The following is a 24,256-nucleotide window of genomic DNA, read 5'->3' on the forward strand; positions in this document are numbered from 1 at the left end:
CAATAAAGGATACCTGAAATAATAGGAAAGATGAGCCAGGGGGGTGAGACACGTAGGTAACAGTGGACTTTAAACACATGACCTCCGTGAGCCATTTGGCCAAACCATTGACCTTCTGCACTGCCAAGTCAATAATAAAAGCAAAACAGCAACAACTCTGGGTTGTAGTGGAATGCTGGCATTCAGTGGCTAAAAGCTATGACTGACTCAGCCATGCTCAAATGCTGTCCACAGCCAGCGCTCTCTTTCCCCCAGGCCTGAGCTTGAAGCCTAATTAGTACTGCCTGCCTCCCAAGCGTGGGGCTCTGAAACCTTTGATTAGCAACACGTAGGAAATGGCTGGAGCAGTGGGAGAGCTAGCTGGTTGGTGTGCAGAACAGCTGGACTCAATTCACCACAGGGTGTGGGCACCTGCAGGAGGGTAGAAAAGCAGAGCCAATTCTCTGGGGGAGTGTTGACACTGCCAGAGGAGAGTGGCCACGGAGCCCACAGGGACCCCCCACCCATTCCATGGGGCTGGCCCGGTGTATGCCCTGCAGCTCCCTCACCCCTGGAGGAAGAGTGGTAAGGTAAGGGCAGGGGATGCCCAGTTTCTCTTGCCCTCTGTAAGAACAGTAGCTTCCATTGACTGAGTGCCTACAGGCAGGCCATTTGACCCCAAACCTCACGTTCTTAACCTCCCTGCTAGGAGAAACCAAAAAGGGAGTTGTTGCAAGTCCTCAGATGTGAAAAACAGGAGCTAGAGCCCTTCTTTGTGTAACACATCCTGGAGGTTGCTAGATGAGTATTTTCTTCTTTGAAGCTCCCAGAATGTCTAATCATGTCGTGTTTAACACTACGCGTTCATTCTGCAGCTCTCAGCTTTTTAAACTTTGCCCAGCAGGGTGGAAAAGTTGCTTTATTTTCATCTTAGAGATCCATACGGAGAAATTTGCATTAGTTATCCTTTGAAAAAATGGTAAAAAGCACGGAGTTAGAGTGCCAGGTAAGCATTCGTGGTCTTGGTGCCCAGAATCACTTTGATTTCCTTGCTAATAGTTAGGTGTGGGTGACATGTGATAAGATCTTTTTTTTGGCTAACACAGGTGTAAGGGCCGGACTGGACACAGTGCAGGTTTTCTGATCCCATGCAGACCGGGTAAAGGAGGAGTCAGAGTCCTTAGTGGCTTTTTGCAGGTCTTTTATTGGGGTTCACCATACATATGGCAGGCTGGGGGGCCGGGAGGCTGGCAGGCCTCCCAGCCCCCAGCAAATCTTCACTCTATCTGGGCTCTCTGGTGATCTCGGCTTCTCTTCAGCTTCTGCTGCTGCTGGCGTCCCCGTGACGCCGCCCTTAAAAGCCCAGTCTTAACTCAGCTGAATCCCATCTACCTCTGCCCACACCCTACTCCAGGTGCCCGCCATCAGGCATGCATTCAGGACAAGGATCCATCATCTATCCTGATGACGGAAGGGCAGAAAAGCCTGATATTTTCTTTACCCTACAACAGGCTTTTGGGGCTCTGTTATGTGAGACTCTGCTCTTGGGTACAGAGCTGAAACAAAATAGATGGAGTTATGGCTTTCGGTGCTTCTAATTACACACAGGATTCTAGAAAACATCTACATCAGTGTTCTTGCTGGGAAGACTACAAAAAAGCCAGCTCTGTCTCCGTGACACCCCTCTTGGACTGGGGTATCAATCTTTTTTGTGTTACCTTCAAAAGAGTTCTCCCAACTTGATAGGTTTTCTAAATAGAAACCCCCCCCCTTAAATTACCTGTCCTTCCTATTCCAACTTCAGCAGTAATTGAGCTCTATTCAGAGAATGTTTATTAAACCATTTTTATATGCTTAGCATAGTCTGGCTGTTTGGAGAGGTTTTTTTTTTTTTTTTTTTTTTAAAGTCACAAGACTGGATTCTTCCCCTCAAGGAGATTATAATTTCCTGGGAATATCTGGCCTTCATGAACAAAATATATTAGAAAAATCTAAGTGCTCATTAAATGTAGAGAAGTTTTAAAAGTGTTTTTTGGGGAATAAGCATATTAGTAGTGCAGTTCTCGCTGTACTATTATTACACTCACTTGACACAATCAGTGGGGATATTTGTTGCAGATCATTGCTTAGCATTAATAATGAAGACCTCCAATTTGTAATTATTTTCCATATGTATTAGGGTGGTTTCAGTATAAGCCCTAAACCCAGCACTGTTTGCATGCTGAAATGCTTGCTCAAACAAAATAACGGGGCAGGTGGGGGCTAAGCTGCTGTAATTGCAGCACTGCCTCCTGCTTGGGACCTGGAGGCCTGGGCTCAGCTCCTCCAAGCTCAAATCCCAGCTCCCCCACAGGCCCTGCCGACTGAGACACCTGGCGCGTTTGGGGGATTCAAGGAGTTAATCCCCTTGTAGCTGTGCTCAGCTGGCCCATCCGCTTCTAAGGCACCAGACAAGGGAGCAAACCCTGTTGGCTGGAGACAGAAGGAAGCCCTAGAACAGGAGCAGTGCTGCGAATTTTACCTTTGCCTGTCTCACCTGTTCCTTCTGCCAGCCCCACGCTAAGCCTCGCTCGTTTCCTCTTTCCGGTCACTGGCAAGCCTGTCCTAGGTTTCCTCTTAGCTGGCCTTGGGGTTTGCCTTTGGGAAGGTGTGTAACACCTTGATTCTCCTCTCTGGCCTTCCCACGCTCCTGAGGAAGCCGTCGTTCCTGGCTCGTGCCGACACCAGCTCACGCTGGTCCAAGCCCACCCAAGTTGGGACCCTCGGCCCTTCCCCTGAAGTGGGCTTTCCGGTCGTCCTTCAAACCTTTGTTTCAGTACCTCAACTCACGTTTCTCTCAGCAACTCTCACATCATTGCTTCTCCTAAACCACTCCTTGCGCTCTGTAGGGTAAATGAGTTAAAAGTCAGGCTGTTTTGCTCCCTCCTGCCGCTAGCGTGGACCGGGGGGCGGGGGCGGAGGCGTGGGCACCATGATGATGGGCACCTGAGCACTGGTGTGCACGTGCACAAATGCTCACACCTGTGAGGAGGGGCGTGGGATAAAAGGCAGCTGCGGCAGCACAGTGGGCCCTTTGGACCCCAGCAGACGAGACTGAGAACGCCGGAGAGAGGCCAGGGAAAGAGGCAAAGATTCACCAGGGACCCCTGCCTTGCCCCCTGCACCTGGTTTGTACTAGAATTCATTTTTCCCTTCCCAACACAATAACATTACAAATACTAAAAGTGCGTAAAAGTAGCGAATAATAATGCACTTCCAGGTCTATAGCTTCATAGTCAATAATTTGGCAGAGGTTGCAGCGTTGGCTTTCTCTGACCTTCATGGCTCTTTCCTCAATGACTTATTTTAAAACACGTCTCAAATATGTTATTTCACCCCCGTGTGCTTAAGAACACATCTCTAAATGGTACAGCATTCCTTTCATGTATCCACGAGGCTGCTCTCCTCTCTAACAAAATAAAAAACAATTCTTTAGTATCATCCACACCCTGATCAGTTACCAAAATTCTTTTAAAACTTGGTTTGTTTGAATTGGGGCCCACATTTCCTCCCCTTGTAACCATAGCATTCTCTTGCAGCAGGGAGCAAGCTGTCCTCTCCAGGGATGGCCTCTGTTTTGAAAAGACCTGTTTGCTTCTTTGTGGAAGCTTTTTCTCTGCACTGGGGTTGCATCTTCATATAGGAGTAGGGAATGTGTTTCCATTTATTTAAATGTACTTTTTAATTTTTCAATAGTGTTGAAAATTTTCCCTTGTGTAAATTTGCATATTACTTGCGGAGAAATATGTTTACGTTTATCATTTTAAGCTGGAGGCTTCTTTTTTTATAGAGCATAACAGTTTAGTGTCTGTATATATGAAAGCTGTTGATTTTCATCTATAAGTTTTATAGCCTGCTAATTTACCTCCATCTCTGATTTTTGTAGTGTCTTCATTGTTTTTCTTGAGTTTCCCTAACACACAAACTTTATTTAAAAATATGGACTTGGTGTTTTGTTTTTTCTTGCAATTACATTATCGCGTCTACTTCTGTTGTCTAATTTCTCAGATATCTTGTTAAACAGCAGTGGCATTCGTGGGCAACCATGAATACCAGGAGGGTATTCATGGAAATACCCTCCTTTTGCCCCATTAAGTAAGATGCATATTTGACTCTTTAGTGAATGAGTGTGAGTCTGTGTGTGAGAGAGAGAAACTGAGGTTATGATTAGCAATAAATGTTGAAATGTTTCAAATGCTTTTTGGCATTGTTGAAAGTGGTCATGTGATTTCTCCTTTTCCCTATTGCTGTGATTAATTATATTATTAGATTTCCTCATATTGAATCACCTTGTATTCCCAGAATAAACTCTTAGGTCATGATGTCATTTTGTAGCATGACTTAAGTTTTTTACATCAGTTTTCATTAGTGAGAACCATATACCACTTTCTTTTTTATGATCTTTATATGACTCTTAAATAGCAATGAATATTTTATATTTGAAATTAAAAGTTTGAATGGTTTTCCTTCATTTTCTGTGATCTACAACAAATTTAGTAGGACTTGGACTATCTTATTTCTAGTTGTTTGATGGTATTCTACTGTAAAGCCATTTGGGCCTGATACTGTTTTAAAGAGTAGCTTTTTAAACCCCCCCCCCAGTTACCTATGTGGTAACTGGTTTATTTGCGCACTCTCTTTTAACTTTTTATTTTGATTGACGTTGTACATTTCACGTGGGTTCAAATACTTGCATAGAATTGTGCCAATATAATTATACAGATTTTAAAAAACTCATTTGTAAGAATTGGTTATTTTACATCTGTCATGATTCTCTTCTATATTTGTGCTTTCTACCCATTTACTAAAACAATTAGTTGTGGCTTTGTTCATTTTATTCATGTTTTTCAAAGGCCCAGATTATTAGTGTGGGTTTTTTCCTGTTTTCTAACTCATTTCTGCATTTGCCTTTATTAAAACTTCATTTTGCTTTTTTGATAGTGTTTTTTCAGTCCACTTTTTTCATTTTTATTGCTAAGATAACAAAGTTAAGAGTTTATATTTATACATTTATTTTAGCTATATGGAGAAAGGCTTCATACAACATTTAAGAAACCCCAGATACAATGTATCATTTTAATTATTGCTCTCTGGAAATTCTGCAGGGTTTTTTTTTTTTAATATCTATACATACTCCTTGATATATGATTTGAGATTTTTATTTTTTGAAAGATTTATTTATGCATACAAGAGCTGGGGTACAGGCCAGAGATGTTGGGGGGTGGTGAGAGGATTCACCAGAGACAGAGTGGGGAGCAGAACAGGCAGACTGACTGAAATACACTGCTGAGGGGAGTAGCGGGCGAGGCAGGAGAGGTCTGCTGCACCGTGTGGGGTGCGGTGCTTAACCCCTTGCACCATCAGGGAGGTCCCTGATTTGAGATTTTTAAAAAGCATTTCTAGGTAGAACTACAAAAGATTTTATTAATTTCTAGTTTCATTGCACTTTGGTCAGAATATACTATTTGTATTTTCATTTTGTTTTATTGCAACTTTCCTCCTGGCTTAATAGAGTATTGATTTTCGGATATGTTCCATGTGCTTTCTTAAATACCTGCATTCTCTACTCTTGGAGGACCAGTTGTACCAAGTTCAGTACATACATTTTAGTTCAGCTGGTATGAACCAAAGTTCAAAACATACCAATAAGATCTGCCTCATTGGTCATTCAGAACTTCTATAGCCTTACTAATTATTTTTGTCTACTTTCTGTATTTGGGTCTAAAATATGTCAATAGGAGAATAATTTCTTTGTATTAGTGTGAGTTCAGTCCTCCTGTGTTTATTAACAGAATGGATGGTGTGGTGTTTTACGTTATTGCCTTAAATTCTTGTGTTTACTTTCTATTGGTGTTTCTCTAATTCGTTGTTCACATATAGAAATGCAACTGATTTTTGTATATTTGTTTTGTATCCTGTCACTTTAATGCATTTATTATTTCCAGTAGGTTTTATTTGGTGGAGTCTTTAGGGTTTTTTGTGATATTACAGTATCATCTGCAAATAGTGATGGTTTTACTTTTTCTACTTGGATCCCTTTTATATCTTTTGCATGCTTTCTTGCTCTCACTAAGACTTCCAAAATGGTGAACAGTGGTGGTAAGAGTGGACATCCTTATCTTGTTCTTGATCTTTGGGGGAAAAGCTTTTTTTTTTTCAACATGAAGTATGATGTTAGCTATGGGTTTGTCATATATAGTTTTTACTATGTTGAGGTATATTCCTTTTCCAATTTTGAGTTTTCAGTGATAAATAGGTTTTGGGGCTTGTCAAATGCCTTTTCAGTGTCTATTGATATGTATGATTATGAGATTTTTTTTATTTTTGTTGATGGGGTATATTATATTAATTGATTTGCATATATTAAACTGTCCTGGCATCCTTGAAATGAATTCCTCTTGATCATAAATGATTCTCTCAGTGTATTGCTACATTTGATTTGCTAAGGTTTTGTTCTATTTGTTCATAATGTTTTCTTTTTCTATGCTGTTGTTTTCTGGTTTTCCACTAATACGCTTTCTTTGATATCTATTCACTCAGGTTTCTTAAAATTATTTTATATTCTAAACCTTTTTTTCCTGATTCTGAAATGTTGATTCTTGCGTTATGTTTTCCTGCAGTCTAGTCATGTATCTGAGCTTTTCTATTTGTGAATCAAAGCTCTGATGATTCTTGAAATTTTGACCTCACTTGGAAATGCTTGGATACAGTTTTCTGCTTTGTGGTGACATTTTAAGATGTGTTTTCATTATCTGTCAAAATGTTGCAATGTCCTTTTCAACTTTTTTCATTTAATAATTTTGTATGGGGTCCTTATTTTATTGTTCTACTTGTTAAATGACTTTGATGTCCCAAGGCAATTAGGAAAAAATGTCTAAGGAAGAAATGAGTTATAGTAATATTTTTTTCCTGGGTTTGTAGTTTAAAGCATTCCTCCTATTTTGTTACCATGAAAAATGCTGAAATATGGTCTCTCTCTGAGTTGAATTGGGTCAAGAAGCTTTCTGGCTCTCCATTTCCTTGTATCCTCAGGTGGTGCATTTACCTTCAGAAGTCGTACTCGCTGTTGCAGTGCTTTCTGGGTTTGGGGTCCTTGGGGTCCCATCTAGTGAATCTTCTTTCTCTCTCTGGTACTTTAAGTGTTTCTGCTTGCCTCAATTTGGCTCTTGTTACAGTTCCCAAATCTTCTGGAAAAAAGCATCCCCTCATGATACCAACCAATCTCCCCTTTTTATGCAAACATTGATGAGTCATAATTTTCATTTCCTCATCTCCCAATTTCTGTAACTCATTGCAAACAACCTTCCATTTACACCACTTTTTTGGAAATCTTGTTATAGTCACCAATGAATTACTGTTTGCAAATTCAGTGAGCATTTCTAGATGTACTTATTTGATCTCATTATTACATTAAAACTGTTGGACATTCCTTCCTATACCTGTGTGACCCTGTAAATCCTCTCTCCCCAATCCTTTTCATTGGTTCCTCTTCCATTTCCCACAGCTTAATATTCCTAGTTCTAGATCCCTAGCTTAATTGTTTTCTCATTCTACATCTTCTTCCTGCTGGTCTTATCTACTGTCATGGCTTTCCTATTCACTGACTGGTGACTTCCAAAACTATCTCCCTCACAGTTCTCTTCTTCACTTTTAACTCTTAAGTCTATCTGTGGGTTAGGCAACACCAAGCAAATGTTACAAATGTATCTCAAACTGAGTATACCTCCAAACTTGTTACCTTTCCTCCATGGTGCTCAGCTCCTATAACTGAAGTCATTTCATTTACCATATTGCAATACATTGTGTGTGTTTGAATCTTCCCCAAGTCTTCCTTTTGATTTCCATATTTCACAAAGCACTCACTAATATATATGCTATTGAGCAGAACCATCCATTTGGATTTAGTGTTATAGAGGTAGCAAGAACATAATTGTTTAATTTCTATTTAATCTTTTTTTAATTGGGGTAACATTGATTCACAGCACCGCATATGATTTAGGGGTATAGATTCACACCTCTTCAGATGTATGTCACCACACCGTGCCCACCGCCTTAGCACCTTTAACACTACAACTGTCTGTTGGACCCCCTTCTACCCTGTGCTCTACACTGCAGTGTCCCCTTCTTGTAGTCTTAATTCTGCAGTCAGATTTCCGGGTTTGTTGTGGTTTAGTTTTTTTTTTTTTTTGCATACTCTACATATGAATGAAATAAGCTTACACTTGTGTTTCTCCTGACAGTTTGTGAGCATAATCCCAAGCAGTTCCATTCATGTTGTCACAGATAAGATTTCATCTCATATATCTCACATATATGATATATATACAAAATATAAGTAAAATGAGTAATATTCCATTATGTATATGTGCCACATTTTCTTTATTCCTTTGTTTTGGTTACTTAAGTTGTTCCCATAACTTGATTATTGTAAATAGTACTGCAGTGAACACAGGAGTACACAAATCCCTTTAACTAGTGTTTTTGCATCTTGGAGAAGTTATCTTGGAGTGGAATTGCTGGATCATATGGCAGATCTATTAATATTTTGAGGAACCTCCATATTGTTTCCTAAAGGAGTTGAAATAATCTACATTCCCCCAACAGTATTTGAGGGTCCATTTTTCTCTATACCTTTGATAACACTTGGTTGTTTCTGGTCTTTTTGATATGGGCCATTATCTCAGGCACAGCATTTTTTATTGTCTGTTGACCATCTATATATGTTCTTTGGAGAAGTGTCATTGTCATCTTAGCCCATCTGCCCATTTTTTGGTTCGATTATTTTTCTTTTTGTTAATGAGTTTTTTGTAGATATGAGGTATTAGCCCCTGTTACATCTATGATGTGCAAATATTTTCTCCCACTAATTAGGATCTTTTTGTTTTATTGATAGTTTCTATAACTATGCACAAAATTATTAGTTTGATATAGTCCCATTTACTTTTGCTATTGTTTCCCTTACCTTTAGAGTTAAGTCCTCAAAGACATTCTTGAAATCACTGTCATAGAGTATTTTTGTCTGTTTTCTTCTATGTATTTTATGATTTTTCATGTTGCATACAAGTCATAATCATTTTGACTTAATTTTTGTGTTTGGTGTGAGATCCTGGTCTATTTTTCATTCTTTTGCATATAGCTCTCCAGTTTTCCCATACCATTTGTTGAAGTGGCTCCTTTGTCATAAATTAGCTGTCCATATTTGTGTGAGTTTGCTTTTTGGGCTCTGCACCCCACCCCCCCCCCAAAAAAAAAGAACCCAACTATGTGCACATTCTTAAGAAAAGGCATTTGACAAGACTCAGCAGCCTATGATAAAAACTTACAGTAAAATGGGGATAGAAGGAACATACATAATCTAATAAAGGCCAAATATGCCAAATCCACAGCTAGTATCATACTCGATAGTGAGAATCTGAAGGTTTTTCCTCTAAGATCAGGTCCATAAGGATGTCCACTCTTACTACTACTCTTAACACAGTGTTGGAAATCCTAGGTAGAACAATTAGGCAAGTGAAGATATAAAAGGAATTCAAATTGGAAAAGAAATAGAACTATCACTGTTTGTAGATGACATGGTAATATACATAGAAAGCTCTAAAAACACTAATTAAAAATCTATTAGGAACAATTTGTGTATTACAGGGGCAGGCAACAAAATATGCAAAAGCCAGGTGCATCCCTATATGTAAATAATGAATTGCAACATTAACAATAACATCAAAAGTATTAAACACTTAGCAATAAACCTAAGAAAGTGGAAGAACTATTCAATGTAAACTAGAAGAAATTCTTAAAAAAAAGAGAGACACAAGGAAATAGAAACACATTTAATGCTCATGGATTGGAAGAATTCAAATAGTTAAAATATCTCTTCTCCAAAGCAATATATAGATTCAGTGCAATTCAAATAAAAGTTTCAATGATATTCTTCAAAGAAATAGAGCAAACATGACTGAAATTGATTTTATAATTGTAAATTAATAGAAAGATTATTTTATTTGCTAAGAAAATTTTAGTTTATGTTCCAAAAGAAAAATGAAAAGAAATATGGAGCAATAAGGAGTAAAAAAGACCCCAAATGGAGTTAATAGAGCAATCTGATAAAAATATCTTCAAACTATACTACAAAACTATAATAAAACAATATGGCAATGGAATAGTTTTTTACCATTTCTCATATTAGTCCAAATAATTTGCACATAGTTCATGCTTAATAATTAGTTTGTGATAGATAAGTTCATGGATGTCCCTGCTCTTAAGGAGAAAAAGCTTTGGTGAAATAGCCAGGCCAGAAGGAAGGACTCCCAGGCTTAAAATGTGAGGGGGAGAAATGACTATCTGGAGACTTGGTACCTCTCACTAATTAGCTTTGCTCTCATGGGGCAAACTTCCTGAATCTGAAATGTAGCAATGGCTTTGGTAAGGGTTGTGTTCCCTCCTATTTCCAAAATTAGATTTTAAGTTATCTAAGTTGTTTCTTTTCAAGAAACCATTTCAAGTAATATGGGATCATTTGAAGTTATCTTGAGGCAATAGATCAACAGAAATCCCAAGATAAAATGATTAGCACCAGTTATCTTTCTTGCTGACACGGATTCATGAATTCTTACCAGATGCTGTGACCTTAGTTCCATGCCAGCTCCCCTCCACTTCTGAGCCCCCACACATTCTGTTCCTCCCACCCACAGTGTTCTTCCTTTCCCCTCTGTCTGCTCATCCACCCTCCCTCCCTCTCAGCCCTCTAGTCACATCTACTTCCCTTTTTGTATTTCTCCCTTCTCTGTGCTTGTGTTAGGATCATTGCTACACTTCTGTGTTTAATTGTTCTCCAAGCATTTAATGTGACTGAAATTTCCTTTTGTGATGAAAATTATTACACTCATAGAAGACTGAGGTATGTGCCTATACAATTGTCAAGTCCCTATTAGGTATTGGAACTGTGTTGGGCTTATAGTGAGTTCTATGAAATCCTTTCCGGTGTTAGAAAAGGGGAAGAGAGTGGGACGCGTGGTGTTGTAGGGAATTGCCAGCAGTTTCCTGTTGGAGAAGTTTCAAGTTTCAGAGTAAGTATAAAATTTTTCCTATGAATCCAAAGTAGCTTTTCATTTTCAGATTCTTAGCAGTAATTGATGACGATCATTTGCTCAGAGGGCTTGAAAGAGTCAGTCTGGAAGCTGTGATCGTTCCCTCTTGGGGCCATGCAAAACTCATCTTTGCTTATTGGAGGTTGCATCTCTGGAACAGAGCTTACCCCTTTTGGTAAAACTGTCCAATGAGCTGGGCCAATCCTAATAGCTTCCTGCTGCACTGGTTTGACTGCTGCTGCTGTTTCTCAGCAGTCACAGCTTTGCCACACCACTTGAAGCTTCACGCTAGGTCACCCTTCAAGCACTTGCCTGCTCTCTCTTGTGGAATCCTAGGCACGCTTCTCTGTGTGACATGCTTTACATCTATTGGCAGATGGAGTCACCAAAAGAAACCCTTCTGGAGACCTGCCAGGGGGCTCCCGCTCAGCTGGGCAGGTGTGGAGGGTGACAGATGTGCTGGGCCGAGGAGCTCTGGGGCAGAAGGGGGAGGCACTGTCCTGTTAACATTGGCCCTTTGTCAGGAAACCCTTGACTTCTCTCAGTTGGGACTCTGAGTCAATCTCCCAAATTAGTTTAAGCAGTTCATGCTGAATGTGATGCTATGTTTTTCCAAGACTCTCAGGCGGGAGGTTGTTACCTACACCTTTTGTGAACATATAAGCAATGGTGACACTCTCTCCTTATGTATTCTAAATCAATAAAAGTTAAAAGGCTGGGTTGCTGGGCTTACAACTGTGAAGATAACATAGTGTATGCTCTGAGATTGTAATGAACATTCCTCTGATGTGTTCTCCTGGAACTTTTCACTTTGGCATTTTAATCATTGATTCATTTGGAATTAATTTAATTCAAGGAATGAAATAAGGACATTTAAAAATCACTCTCTGTGTTCCATTTCTTTACCCTATAAGTCCTCTCTTTCCCCCACCCATGTGTATATTACTTTATCGTGGCAGGATCCTCCCCTTGGGTTATAGGGGTAATTTTATTCTAAGTGAAAAACCTTACTATTTCAATGGCAAAATTGTGTGATTTCCTAAGTGTTAAGCACAAAAACATGCTAAAGCAATCCCATACACCATTGAAACCCATACAATAACTTTAATAATTAATATTTAGTTATAACAAAGGCAAATTTCATTCATTTCTTTATAACACTGTATTTGTACAGATTTGCCTCTTTCATGATGTTAGATACTCCTGTGCTCTCACATACAAAGCATTTATATGATTCTTATTATTTAACTAATTGAATTTTAGGATAAGAAATCAATGAAATCAATATAAATGAAGAGCTTATTACTAGCATGTACTAAAGTAATTTAGAAGAAAACCTAATAGAACATGCTCTGACTGTATAACTCCAGCAAGGTCTGCCTGTTGGAATTTTTTAAAAAGTACCCTTACTCAGAGGGAGCCATATTTGATCTCCTAAAATACAAGTAGAGCCAAAAAAGCCAAAGCATGAGCATTAAATTAAATTTAATAAATTCACAGGTTCTTATCTTGCTGTTTCAAGGCTGTACCACAAGATATGCCTGTACTAACTGTATTTCTGTCTGCTTCTGGATTCACTATCCTCTTTGACTTATCTGGCTGCTGCTTTGTGCATCAATATCATACTCCTCTAATTATTGTAACTTGATAATGTGCTTTACTACCATAATGAGTGAGGGTTAGTCCTCACTCATTTTATGTTTTAGTCCTGTTTATTTTGCAAGGTGAACTTTGGAAGCAGCTTTGTCTAGTTATTAAAAATTCTTCTGATATTTTATTGAAATGTCATGAGATCTATAATTACTTTATATTGAATTTCATTTTGGTATTGAGTCTTTCAGAACAAGAATAAGTTATGCTCTTTCACTTATTCACATCATGTTTTTGTGCCTTCACAGAATTTAACAACTTCACATAATATAATCCTGCACATTTTTGTTAACTTTATTTCTGGGTTTTTAATTCCTTTAGTTGTTATTTAAACAGGATCTTTGCTGGTTTATTTTCATTTCTGTACATAGGGTGACAAACAAATTTTGTATATTTGGTGCCAAGTTAGCTAAGTAATGTCCTAGTTACAAATTTTTATAACTATGCCTAAGCTTTCAAATTATTACAACCACATAATTTAAAAAATCGATTTATCACATTTAGGTATTAGCACAGCAAGAAAATATTTATGTATTAAGAGGTTTTTCTATTAACAAGAATGGATTTGGGATTGTATCAAATGCCTTCTTTATGTCTAGGCAGTTAATAAGATTTTTCTCTTGACCTATTAGTATGATGATTTATGTCAAGAGTTTCTAAGATCGAGTATTGTTTGAGTTAACTCCACTTAGAAATGGTGATATATTCTTTCAATGTGCTGTTTGTTCTATATACTGATGTTTTATTTAGGATATTGCATTAATATTTTATTAATATTTCATAAGCAATGTTGGCCTGTAGAATTGTGTGTGCTGTCTTTTGGTATCAATATTATACTAGATTCTTAAAAAGAATATTCTGAAATAGTTTAAAGAGTACTATAATTGCACGCATATAAATGACACAATCGCTCCTAAAACATCTTGACTCCTAATGGTTCTCTAATTTATTTTGCATTTACTTCCTAATTGACTTAAATTCAGTTTCTGGTAGGTTTTTATTTCAAGTAAAAGTAGCTTTTCTTTGCCTTTCAAGCATTTGAATATTTTTTTTCTGTTACTATTGTATTTATGACAGTTATCTGATGTGACCGAGACAGCTGGCTGCTCACCCAGGTCTGTTCTTTCTTCTTGGATATGCACGTCACTAAATTTTCTTGAAGTTAGCTGTGACCATGTGCCATACTCCAGGCAAAGGCGTGTGAATGGAACTGACATGTAGCTTTAGCCTACCTATTGGGAACGTCCCATACATGTATTATTGGTGTTGATGATATGAGTGGTGATGGTTGGGGTGGTAAGGAGTGAAGCTGGAGGTGGGCACGGACCCGGTTGTGCAAGGTGGGCTGAGGGCCTGAATGAGAACAGTGAAGTCGTGTGGTGTCAGTGAAGTCACTCTGATAGCGACCCATGGACTGGACAGGATGAGTGCTGGACAAGCCTGGATGACCTCTGGGTACGTGTCCTGGTAACAGATGCTGAGGCCAGGAGGGTGGCATTGAAAGGAGGGCCTGCCACTGACTAGATGTGAGGCTTAAAGGAAGGGCCGAGGGCAAGTCCCTTTGGTGCTGGGCAGTGATGCCACCCCCCCTCCCACCATGGACAGGTGTGCAGGATAGAGGGGTCCCATGTTCTGATCTACAGGATTGAGAATATCTTTAATATGACCAGTACACATTGGTCGGGTGCTTACTTACCTAAAATCTGGGGAAAATGCTTGCTGAGCTCTGCAGTGGGTGGGGTGCTTTTTCATCATAAGTGGGCAATCAATATGGTTTGTTTGTTTTTCCATTGCCCTTTAGGTAACATTGAGATAAGAGGTATAGGATCAAGTTGTTTAATTATTTAAAAAAAATTCAACTTTTATGCCGATTGTAATTTGGTTTTATGTTTCTGTTCATAAATAGCATTATTTACCTGCAGGCAGAACTGAATAAGCATGAATTCTAAGTGGATAGTTGATTCACAGCTTTCTTTAGAATTTTAAAAAGGTGTCAGAGTTGAGAGTTGCCAGTGTAAAGTGTTTTTTCTGCTAATGTCTTTTCACACTGTTTACTACCGGCTGTTACCATTCTTACATGGAACAGTTAGGCTGAGCTCTTAGACTTTTGAGTCATAACAATAATTGGCATTTCAAAAAGCTACCTGTCAAAGGTAAATGAGGACCCAGGTCCAGATGATATTTTATTTTATTTTTGTTTTTTTAATATTAAATTTTATTTTTATATTCCCCCATACAATTGCAAACGCCCCATTCTGACCCCAATCCTTCCCCTCCCGCCCCCCAAAAAGTGTCTCTGGTTCATAGTTTTTTGTTAATTTTGATTTTCACTTTCTTATATTCATTTTCCTGGTCCCTTATTTAAGTTTTCTAGATTCCTGCTATGAGTGAGACCATCCGGTATTTTTCTTTTTCTTTTTGGCTTATTTCGCTGAGCATGATCCCAAGAGCACCTGCACCCCTATGTTTATAGCAGCACTGTTTACAATAGCTAAGCTTTGGAAACAACCCAAATGCCCAAAAATAGATGACTGGATCAAGAAGATGTGGTACATATATACCATGGAATATTACTCAGCATTCAAAAAAGATAAACACATGCAATTTGCAGCAACATGGATGGCACTGGAAGGGATCAGATGATATTTTAATATTATACATCCCCGCAAAGCAAGTTTTTAAGTACTGGGGGAAGTTGTCTGTGAGGACTCCCTGGATTTGGCTTGTGGGTTAAAATTTTGACATCTTTATCTACATGCATATTACTAGTTTCAAAAACATACAAAGAAAAGGTGAGAATAAATTGCTTCTCAGAGACTTTCTATTCCTGACCTTTTCTTGTTCACTTTCATTTAGAATTAACCCAAAATGCGGTAAGTGAAATGTGAAAAGCATTTCACAATGCTAAAATTGTACCAATAAAAAAAATTCTCAGATTCATGACACTTGGATGTAAGAAGCCTTTTTGGTGTTTAGTGTCTAACCAAAAGTGGAATGTTGTTTTCCTTGAATGTTTTGTTTAAAATAACATAGTTGTATATGTCTTATCTATTTGGGAATTATATGGCATTATTAAAATATTTGCCATTTCATTTAGAATTTTACACAATCTTTTCTTCACACATCTTGAATTTAAACAACTACTAATTTATGTACTAGGTCTAACTTTTTATTGTGCTTTTTTATCCCTTGGCCAAGTGTAGTTATTTTTTTTAAAGAATCTTCAAACTAAATGTTTACTTTTCATAACATAGTTCCATAATTCCTAGGTAAACCTTCATGGGTGCTAGGCAAAATAAATCTTCAGTTTCACTAAAACACAATTCTGATTTTGGTTGGTGACATTCTTTCTTTGCCAGGTTTTTCCTATTTAGGTCTATGAATTTTTTTCCCCCATAACACCATCTGTCTACTCTTTTATCTTGGAAACTGCTGGCGTTCTTAGGCTAATGTGTAGGGAAGTGAAGCATATTCCAGAACATGAATGTATGCTCTACATTATTTAACCCAAGCTGAATGACTAAGGATGTCCAAAGCTCATCTTACCCTGGGCAGTGGCATTAAAGAAAATTTCCTTTCCTCAGATTCTTTTTTGAAGTAACACTGGCTTAGAACACTATGTAGATTTCAGGTGTACAGCCTTATAAATTAACATCTCTGCACACTATATTATGTTTACCAAAAGTCCAGTTTCCACCCATCAACATACAGATTTATGCAGTTCCCTCCCCTTCCCTTCTAATAACTACTATATTGTTTTTATAACGTAAAGTATGTTTTGTTTTGTTCTTTTTTTTAATCTTCACATATGAATGAAATCATATGGTATTTGTCTTTCTTTGTCTAACTTATTTAATTTAACATAATATCAATGAGGTGCATCCATTGTTATTGCAGATGGCAGAATTTCATCTATTTTTGTAGCTGAGTAGTATTCCATTGTGTGCATAAGCCACCATTTCTTATCCGCTCATCTGTCCCTGGTGAGCTTAGCTGGCTTTCTTTACTCATTTTTTTTTTTAACATTGTTGCTCCAATCCTTTTTTTTTTTCCTTGGAAGCATTATTTAAACAACAACAATAACAACAACCACCATATTTTGAGATAATTATAGATTTACATGCAGTTGTAAAAAATAATACAGAAAGATCCTGACCATATTTAATCTGCTTTCTCCCAATAGTAACATCTTGCTAAATTTAAGCACAGTATCCCAACCAGGATCTCATTGAGATTTCCCTGGTTCTATATTGACTCACTTGTGTGGGTATGTGTGTTTTCAGCTGTATACCTTTTTTTTTTGGTGAGGGGGGGATTTGTTCTTTTTTTTCTTTTTAATTTATTTTTTACATCATTGTTCATTTTTAAACAATATTTACTCCCCCCCCCCCAGGTATAGTCCCCATAGAATTTTCTTCACCAGTGTACCCATGCACCATCACAACAGTCCCTTGTGCTCCCTCTGATTCCTCTCCCTCCTCCTCCCTTGCAGGATGCCTTGGATTCACAATTGTCTGGTTTTGTTTTGTTATGTTTTCTATTACTATTTTTTTATACTGATGTCTTATTTAGTTTCCCTGTATTCCTCCTATAAGTGAAACCATCTGATATTTTTCTTTGTCCTTCTGATTAATTTCACTGAGCATAATTCCTTCTAGTTCCATTTTATCCCATGTGGGTTCCTGAATCTGCCACCGCAGACCACTGCTATCCCCCCACACCTCTGCGTGCCCTCTTAAAATGACACCTTCTCCTCTCCCAGCCCACACCCTCAGTCTCAGTCTCGGACAGCTGGCAACCATTCATCTGTTACCATTTCTAAACTTTTGTCATTTCCAAAATGTTATATAAGTGGAGTTGCACACTGTGCAGTTGACCTTTTCTTGCTCATCCCATTTCCTTGGCAATCCATGCAGGTGTTGTGTGTGTTAGCAGTTCACTGTGTTCTGTTGAAGAGGAGGGTTGATATTTCATGGTATGAATGGACCACAGATTGTTCTCTCTTCATCCATTGAAGGACACCAAGGTTGTTTCCAGTTATGGATGATTACACATAAAGCCTCTATGAACTCTTTTTGCATGGGTTTATATGTCATCATTTTTTCATCATAAATGCCCAACAAGGCTGGGTTTATATAAATTGTTTGGTTTTATAAGAAACTGTCAAACCGTTTGCCAGAGTGGCTGGGCCACATCGTTCCCACCAGCAAGAGTGGTCGTGCGCCATGATGGTTTCTGTGCCCTCTGCCAGTGTTTGGTGGTGGGGCTTTTTTTTTTTTAAATTTGATCCATTCAAACAGGTATGTGATTCATGATTTCAGTTTACTTTTTATCTTTGCCAGTTCTGGTTGTTTTTTTTTTTAAGAATTAACTTTTTGTATCATTGATTTTTTTTTTTTAACTGCTTTGAATTTCATTTATTTCCACTCTATTTCTTTGAGTTTTCTTGGCTTGGATTTACTTGGCTCTTCTTTTTTTGTTTTGGTCTCTCATCTCTGTTAGACTGATCATATGAATGTTAACTCCTTTGTTATTGTCCCACAGGTCTCTAAGACTCTATCATATTTTTTCTGTATATTTTATCTCTGTTGCTCAGGTTGGGTTCGTTGTATTGATCTACAAATTCTCTGATTTAACCTCTGTAGGGGCAGGAAAACCTGTAGGGGCAGGTTTTCTATGATCCAGCAGACCGGGTAAAGGAGGAGTCAGAGTCCTCAGTGGTTTTGCAGTCTTTTATTGGGATTACCAGGTACACAGCAGGCAGGGGTGCTGGGGGGCCAGGAGGCTGGCAGGCCTCCCGGCCCCCAGCAGGTCTTCACTCTGGGCTCTCTGGCCTTCTCTCGGCTTCTGTTCGTTCTTGGCGTCTCCTGGCGTCCCCGTGATACCGCCCTTAAAAACCCAGTCTTAGCCCAGGTGAATCCCATCTACCTAGGCTCACACCCTACTCCAGGTGTCCGCCATCAGGCATGCATTCAGGACCACAAGGATCCATCATCTATCCTGATGGAGAAAAGCCTGACATTTTCCCTTACCCTACAACCTCTTTTCCACTCTACTGTTGAGCCTATCTCATGTGTCATTATTTTGGTGATTTTATTCTTAAGTTCTACAATTTCCATTTGGTTCTTTTCTATAACTTCTATTTCTTTAACTGAGGTTTTCTTTTTTTTGTTTCAAGAGAATTTGTACTTCTTTTTTGGAGCATTTTTATGATGGCTGCTTTAAAATCCTCTTCAGATAATCCCAGTATCTGATTCATTTTGAAAGTGGCATCTGTTGACTTTCTTCCTTTCATGCTATGATTTTTGTGGTTCTTAGATGATGACTAATTTTTAAAACTTGTATCTTTGGCATTTTGAATATTGTACTCCTCACTTCTGGATTCTATTTGTCTTCTGTTTTTAGCAGGCAGTCTTCTTATTAAGGAGTAGGGTTAAGGCCTGCTAGGTATGTGTCATTGATTTCCTACCGGGGTCTGTATCTTGGAGAGTATCCAAGCACAAGTTGAGTGGTGTGTTACTTTGCCCCAATGTAGACAGGTGGGATAAAAGTTCAGCTACACCTTTGGTCAACTGACACTCCTCCATTAAAACTGGTACACTTACATTGCTGTATTGGTTATCCCTATTGTTATAGGATCAGCTGCCCCCCCCCCCGAGTCCCTCTATCAGGGAGATAGGGGAGCGAAGTGCTAAATAACCCCATCTCAAACAGTCTTGGTCAATTTCATTGATTCCAGGTGGGAAAAGAGGCTCAGCTGGACCTCGCGAACACTATCCTGACACAAATTGGAGGACTGTCTACCTCTGCCAGATGGGATATAGAAGATCAGCTCTCTGTTCACCTTTGCTGATACCACCCAGCAGAGAATCAGAACATCACCTGTTTGCAGGTAGGGAATGAAAGATTTGCTGGCCATTTATCCATCCATGCCAAGTGGCGGGAGAAATCAGCACCTCTGCTTACTTCTGTAGGCCAGTAGTGCTGTGTGTGGAAGGCCATTTCCTGGCTGGCCATTTTCTGGACCTGTGGACCTGGGGAGATGAGCAGAAGGGCGGAAGCGTGTGGGATTTGACTGAAGTAGGGCAGGTATTGCCAAAAAGTTTTCTGTCATTAAGCCACCCATTTCCTTATCCTCTGGTTAGGGATAACATTTTTCTTGGAGCAGTTTTAGTTTGTGTGCCTATTGGCAGTTCTGGAGGCTTTAGGAACTCTCTTGGGGATGTGTAGATGATAATTAGGAAGCCCAGGGGACTCACTGCCCTGTCATGCCTCGAGCCCCAAGCTCCTCAGGAAACCTGCCTTCTCTCCACATTTCAGTCTTCCACTGCCTATTTATTATGTTATGCTCAGAACTTTTTAGTTGTAATTGGAAGAATCTGGAAAGAATGGGCCAACTCGCATTATTAATTCCTCATTTTCTCTCCTTCCATTCGCCCTATACATATCCTCTTATACACGCACAAGTAAAATCTTCCAATAGAATAACTGGGGAAAACATCTGGAGAGATTACATCATCTTTGAGTAGGTTATTTTGAAGTCACATTTAACTTTGTAGATATTCTCTACCTCAATGCATTTAATCATTCATCAATGATTGAATATTTAGACTCTTTCTAATTTGATATTCATATATAATATTGTGATTGTGTTTGTATATAAATATTTATGCACATTTTAAATTTTCTTATAATGAGGTCTCTCCTCTGGGCTTACTGAATTAATCTATTTGTCCAGACTGATTTTATTTATTCATCAATTCATTCATTAAACAGATTTCCTTGACCTCCTACCTTATGCCAGGTATCTTTCTAGCTGGTGATGAATATAGCAGTGAAAAAAACAAAATCCCTGCTGCCAGGACACTAAGAGATTTATATCCAATTTTGCAATATCTTTCTATATTCTTCATCAAAATTTGTTTTTTACCAAGTATGGAAGTCCAGAGTCCCTGTTTTTTTCCCAGATGAAAGTGTCCTTTTTCATCCCCTTACCATGTATGAAGAGAGAAGCCCAGAACTTTGTATATACTCAACAAGACCCCGCATTTTACCCCTCAACATCCATAGCCTTGTATCCTTGTCAGCACTAGGGCCACCAGGAATACTCATTTTGCCCTTTGTGTCTGTTTAGGCCAGTCTCCCCACAAAGTCCCAGGTTCCTAGATCACTGGTCATTCCCAGGATTCTGATCTCCATTCCCTTTGTGGAAAGGTACAGTTACATCACCACCTCTCCCCTTGTTTAGCCTGCATCTGACAAGATATTTTGCTTCTGTTCATTTGTTCCTGTATCCCTCCACAATGGCAACCCCATGAGAACAGGAATTTGTGTCTATTTAATTCACTTCTGTATATTTCAGCACACACAATACTAGATCCAGGATACTTGACACTAGCAAAAGAGAATTAAGACTTCTTGCATTTTTTTACTTCAGGGAATGTCTCTTACTCATCTTGGGCGTAAGGCCTAGAACAAACACTAGCGTTGGGTGGGTGTTCAGTGACGTCTGCAATGGATACATGCATTTCCTGGATGATCCTTTTGCAGACGCTGGGAGACCTATTAGATGTGTTTCTTGAAGCAGTCCAGCTTTGATTTAGCCCCTGCAGGTTTGGCATCCTTCTTTGAGAAGCTCTCTGGAGAAGTGGCCGAGGAAGGCAGCTTCCCTCAAAGGTACCAGCTGGCACTTGGGATCTAGTTCTTCCTTTGCTTTTGTACAGTTTTCATGGCACAGCTGAGGATGTTCCCAGAATTTTACCCAATGTTGCCTAATTACATTTTAGAATTTTGTTCAATACCATGTAATTACATTTTACAGCTTAGCTATCTCATTATGAAGCAATTCGGGTGGTTGGAGAGGGTGAATGGTTGTAGCTGATGATTCTGGTCACTTTCGTGCATGTCTGAGTCTTCCATGTGTGCCGGAGAAGGCTTTCAGGGAGTTGAAGGAGAACTGGGTTTTTCCCTCTTAATCAGGAAAATGTGCTACTGTTATAAAATGGTAAGACTGTCAGAATAGCAGAAAAGATCAGCATATGGATAGAAAGCAAGTATTCAAATCAAACAGATTGGGTTTAAATTCCATCCTTGTTACTCAATAATTATGCAACCATACATTAGTCAGGTAATCTCTCTTAGCTCAATTCCTACCTCTATAAAGTGGGGGTAATTATTTGATAAGATATATTACATAAGGATTGAACTAAATTAAAATGTCTAAAATAGAGCCTGTCATATGTGAGGCACTCAACAAATACTCATTTTTTTTCATTTCTATTTTTGACACGTGAGAATGAAGAACTCTTCCCATCTCCAGGAGCATTTACCCCCTGTGTCCATGTTGGAGCTTGGCATTGCTCACAGTCCAACATATTGTGAAACACAGAGAATCTGGCATAGGCAACAGCTAATGGATATTCAAACACTGCTGACGAGAACGAACATGCAAAGGAGGTGAAGAAAGCAAACTAAATGTGGGCACATTTCCCTGCAGGGGGATAGAATTCAGAAGTTACTGCAATGGGCTGTCCTTACTTGCATTTTCCATTTTTTGATTACATGTAGGAAATGATCCCAGAACTGTCTCTGCTGATTCCACGTTAACCATTCAGTTTTCATTTCCACATTTCAAATACCCTAAAAAAAAAAAAAAAGAAAAGAAAAAGGAAAACAAGGCCTATATTCATATCTAGAGTTACAGGTTTCCTAACTATTCAAGGTACCCACTGGATATTTTATAGGTAATATTTCCAGCTATTTTCATCTTTAGTAGTGCCTGCAGATTTGGAAAGGGAGATTGTCCTGTAAGGTAGACTAAAATATTAGTCCATAATCAACTAGTAAAATATATGTGTAATTCTTTATTCAAGTCAAGATTGCTCCTAAGAACCATCACCTGATTGAAGGCTAAGTTGTCCAAAGGTATCATTAGAAATTGAATCTTGAAACACCCCTTATTGACTCCATAATCATGACAACACTGATTTTAGTTTATTTTCCTCTGTGCTATAAGAATAATGCACTCACTGGAATATCCAGTTCCAATGGGTCTGATCCCCTTGGAAAGTTTTTTTTTTTTTAGAAATAGTAAAGGTTTTTCTTCAGCTTACCCAACACGATCTCTTCATTACTCACCTCTTCTTTGGGTGGAAGACACAATGAAATGAAATGTCGGGGCCCCACGTTGGGCGCCAACTGCCGCGGACCAGCACAGCAGTAGGCAGTAGACGATGAGGCCACCTCAGGGTTGAGAGAAGCGTGCAGGGTGGTCAGGGCGTCGGTGAAAGAAATGACAGACACACTTCAAAAGTGAAAATCTGAGTGTAATTTTCTCTAAATTTGTGACCAGTATATATATGTTTTCCAAAAGCACAGGAATGAATATCAAGGAAATTAGTTTGCTCATGGGATCAGTCTACCACTATCAGGGAGGTGATCTACATAACAAGCAATGACCATTATGGAAGAAAGAAGGAAGTTTAGAAAGACAAATAAGGGATTAAAGTTTGTAGTTCTAGAAAGACGGGGAAAAGATTTTTAACATTTTTGTAGTGGTTCTTGGTGGTCGTTATCTATTGATAAGCTTCTGCCTTTTCAGGGAACTTCCATTTCCATTGCACTTCCTCTGCTTCAGGCTGTTCCCCCCCCCCCCCCCCCTGCGCTGGTTGCCCAGCCGGATCTAGGGACCGTGGGCGAAAGCCATTCCTAAAGATCACTGCGGGGGAGGTGCAGCAGGTAGGGTTTTGCTGTTCTTCCCCTGCGCGCTGGTTGCCCAGCCGGACCTAGGGCCGGTTAGCCCTAAAGGTCACTGCAGGGAAAGGTGCAGCAGGTAATGTTGATTTACAATACTGTATTTTAGGGGTTATAGATTGAAACCTCTACAAATGTATGGTTTCATACCACACCGGCCACCACAGCCCCAGAAATCCCCCATTATTCTCCACTGGGCCTCCTCTCTTTTCTTCTCCCTCTTTGCCTCCCTTCCCTTTCTCACTGCCTCAGTTTTGCTGTTAGATCTAGTCCAGGATTTGTTAGTGGTTTGATGTTAGCAGACCCTTTGTTCTGTGTCTCTGTGTTCAACATATGAGTGAAACCATCCAGTATTTGCCTTTCTTCTTCTAACTTAACTTCACTTAGCACCATCCCTTCCGGTTCTATTCATGTTGTCACATGGGACGAGAGTTCACCTTTTCTTTATAGCTAAGTAGTATTCCATTGTGTGTATAGACCACATGTTTCTAATCTACTCCTCTCTCCCTGGGCACATAGGTTTTTTCATAACTTGACTATTGTAAATGGGACTGCAATGACCATAGGAGTGCGTGTATCCCTTTGTTTTAGTGCTTTTGCTTTCTTCATGGGGCATACCTAGGAGTTGAATTGCTGGATAGATCTATTTTTAGTGTTTTCAGACCACCATACTATTTACCATAAGGGCTAGGCCTTGGCTGAGAACTAGTTTTTTGACCAATGCAATTGATTTGGGAAATGTACTAGAAGGC

General features: G+C 39.1%; 1 long non-coding RNA gene across 1 annotated transcript; it reads left to right on the forward strand.

Moving 5' to 3' along the window:
- Positions 1 to 482: 482 nt before the first annotated feature.
- On the forward strand, positions 483 to 19,832 carry LOC119239856 (uncharacterized). The gene is made up of 3 exons (XR_005124020.1): positions 483 to 569; positions 19,492 to 19,644; positions 19,727 to 19,832. It is a non-coding gene; the product is annotated as an uncharacterized LOC119239856 (long non-coding RNA).
- Positions 19,833 to 24,256: the final 4,424 nt, after the last annotated feature.

The sequence above is a fragment of the Talpa occidentalis genome, unplaced genomic scaffold, assembly GCF_014898055.3.
Source record: "Talpa occidentalis isolate TD23 unplaced genomic scaffold, MPIMG_talOcc4v2.1 talOcc4.12, whole genome shotgun sequence".
NCBI lineage: Eukaryota > Metazoa > Chordata > Mammalia > Eulipotyphla > Talpidae > Talpa > Talpa occidentalis.